Genomic DNA, 3,660 nt, shown 5'->3' on the forward strand with positions numbered 1-3,660 from the left:
TGAAGCTTCGATATTTTAGCGTATCCGAAGGTGAAGGGTCGAACCGACTTAAAGATGGAATGACTTTTTAGTCCATAAGGGTCTGAGTCATAATTGTAATCTTTTGTAAGGGGTATGATTGTAATTTCTTACAGGCTGTGTCATGTGCCTATAAATAGTGAACAATACTTCTCTACTGTTCACGCAATCCTGTAACTGGTAACGCATTACTCTGGAATCATTGTTCTTTGTCAAGGCAATGGTATAAATGTAATCAAGCATCATGTTATAATATTTCAATTTATATTATAAAATGAGCAAATGATATTATTCAATCTTAATATTTCATTTCGCATTATTTTATTTCTAATTACGAAGGTAGGACCTTCGTAATTTATCATCTATGACCTTCGTCCGAAGCTCATTAAATCCTCAGGGAAATAATGCTTCAGCGGACGAAGGACTTTGACATTTAACATTTTATGTTGCCTTGTTCTTAATTCATAGCATTTGAGAACAAGTCCCCAACAGTGGTAGTCTTCAAAACCTTCTTTAAAGCAGGATTAAGATTTCCTTTGAATGGGATGATTGCTGATGTTTTGAAAAAGTTTGGGATTTATCTTCATCAGCTAACTCCTAACGCCATCGTTAGGCTTAGTGTCTACATCTGGGCCCTCCGAAGCCAGGGGGTAGAACCATTTGCCGAAGGCTTCTGCCGAGTACATGAGCTTCATTATCAAACAAAAGCTAGAGAAGATGGGCTGCATGAAAACTTCGGATGCTACAATTTTGCTTATCGCAAAAATACGAAGTTTCCAGTTATCAGCTATCGTACCAAATGGCCAGCTAGCTGGAAGACTGAATGGTTTTACGTCAAAGTTGATGAAGAAAAGGAGAAGCTAGTCCAAAGTCCACTAGAATTAATCTTCGGAGAAACCAGGCCCCAGTACAACATGACACCGAAGAGTCCAAGCCAAATTGCACTGGACGAATTTCGAGTTATTGCGGAGCATATTGGCACTAGGGATCTGGTGCAAGAATTCTTGGCTTTTAGAGTGTTCCCAACTTTGAAAGAGTGGGACATGCCGAAACTCAAGGGAGAAAAGAAAAAGGGGGAACTTGTTCGGTTGCCCTATTATTATAAATTCAAGAAACATTTCAAAGCACCTTGCCAAGAATTGTTAGACACAATTGAAGTTATGTGCAACGAAATTCTTGGCAATTATTCCAAAAAAGAAGATCAACTAATGACTGCAGCCTTCGGCACTCGTCCGAAGCGAAGGTTAAACCGGGTGATGGATGCTCTGAACTTTGAGTATCCTGACTATGAGCGACTGGACCGAGGTGCCGAAGGGCAGAAGAGAAAGAGAGTTGCCAGCATCCTGAATAAAGAAGCTGTTAAATTGGTGGAAGATGATGAAGAAAAACTGAAAAAGAGAAAGCTGAGGCCTATACCGAAGACAGATGCTTCGAAGAAAAGAAAGGTTGCGGCTCCGAAGCAGAAGGCAACTGATATAGAAGAAGAAACCGCTGCAACACCTTCTGCCACCGACGTGGAGGAAATTTTAAAGGTAATGACTGAATCTTTGCCTATTAAGCTAAGTCCACTGGGGCCGCATCTGACGAAGCTTTTTCAGAAGGAAAAGGAGCCCTCGATAACGAAGAAGGTAGCTGGGCCGAAAAAACGAAGAATTGTTACAGTGACAGAAGTTATTGAAGGGACACCACCAGCAGCTTCGGCTTCAAAGGCACCAGCTGTTGAGAGCACAACAGCTACCGAAGCTGTACCTACTGAAGCTGCAGCTGCCACAGTCGAAGATGTACATTTAGAAAGCACACTTTCTAACATTGATAAGATACTTCTGGACATGGCCACAGAAGAAGCTGTCGCAGCCGCTAAAGAAGCCATGGCTACAGTACCTGAGAAATAGAAGGAAATAGCCAAAGATGCTTCGGAAGAGGAAATTTTCAATTTTAAAAACTTAGTCGGACAAGAGTTGACGAAGGTTGAGAAAGAAGAGTTAAAAGAATATGCCATATCCTGTGGATATCAACCAGGGGCCCTACTCTTCGGTGGTGTTGACGATGAAAAGTTAGGCTGCGTCCGAGATCAAACCGGAGCGAAGGTTATCGGTACTCTATCAAAGAGTATTGGTTTCCCCAAGCTTGAGACTGACATAAGCCGCTACCGACGACAACATCTTGTTGGTAGTTTATTCTATTCCAATTTTAAGGTAAAAACTTTTCTTCAACTTTTTATTGTTTTTAACAACAAAGGTGTTTTCTAACGAAGGTTGCTTTGTGCACAGAGTATGATGTTGAGTAAAGCTTTGAGAATGCAACAAGATCTTGAAGATAAAAAAACATGAAGTTATAATTGAGGGTTTAGAAAGCAAAATAAAAGATCAAGCAGCTGCTCTTGAAAAGAAGGATTTCGAGCTTCAGACAACAGAAGCTTTATTGGCTGAAGCTAAAATTGCAAAGTTAAATATAGAGCTTCTCTCAAAATCAGAAAGCTTCGAACAGGAAAAGCAGAAGTTTAATGCAAAATTTGAGACTGAGGTCGAGAAAAGTTCAAATTTCCAAAAATCATTGACACAGCTTCAAAACAAATGTCTGGAGTTCAGTAACCGATGTGTACAACGGCTGAAGCAGATCTTCAATTCGGTTGGAGCCAGCTATGAAAAATTTAGTCCTTCGGCTGAAGACCTGCCAGGGGCCTTCGAACATATCGAGGGTGAAGTTGATGACCTTGATGAAATTATAGCCGGACATGGTGATTTCTGTGCCCTGGTAGCTTCTCGGGGCACAGCTGTCGCCTTCCTCAAATCTGGTTGCACACATGGAAAAGTTGTCAATAGGCCCAACTTTAGTTTATCACTAGCAGATCTGGTTGATATTCCCAGTCTTGCCCGAAGCATAGGAAACAGATTTATAAAACTAGTATGGCCAAAGGGTGGACGAAGCTTAGCTGGTGACGAAGCTCGAAGTCATATTAAGCCGGTAACAAAATCATACCTTGTGCTCACCTTTTTCTTTAAACTTGAATTTTCCTTACAATACTTTAATATGTACAGGATGACGAAGCTGAGGAACAAGTTGACGAAGCTGAAGAGCACAAAGCCGAAGCTTAATAGATAATGATAAAGCTTGACTAGATAGGTGTAGAAAAAAAACTCTAAGAACTCTTGTAATAACCTTTGTAAAGAATATTGTAATTTAAGAATTAGATCTTACTCTATAAATTTTTTCCATATCTTGTAATATATTTTTACCTTTCCATCAATGTGTGAAGTGCTTCGATGTGAACGAAATTAGCATTTTTGAGCCGAAGGCGAAAAACACCTTCCCTTCTTTTCGTACACAATGAAGCATAAAACTGCTTCTTTTTCTTTTGTCGAAGCCTTATCTTTAGAGCCGAAGCATCCGCCTGTGTTATGATGATGATGATCCTATGTATGTCTAAATGAATGTTTATAAATGCAAATGTATGATGTAATGTGTCGTGCAAATGAATGTCCAAACACACGCATACGAAGTCACAACCATAGCCTTCATTCCCTTGGGAATGACCGAAGTCTCTTTTGCTGTTTATTTTTCGGCTTCACCGCTTATTTTTCGGTGTATCAGCGTTGACTTTTCGCTGTAAGTTTTGCATCCCCTTAGGAACGTCTTTTGAAC

Source organism: Zea mays, chromosome 9 (genome assembly GCF_902167145.1).
Source record: "Zea mays cultivar B73 chromosome 9, Zm-B73-REFERENCE-NAM-5.0, whole genome shotgun sequence".
Taxonomy (NCBI): Eukaryota; Viridiplantae; Streptophyta; class Magnoliopsida; order Poales; family Poaceae; genus Zea; species Zea mays.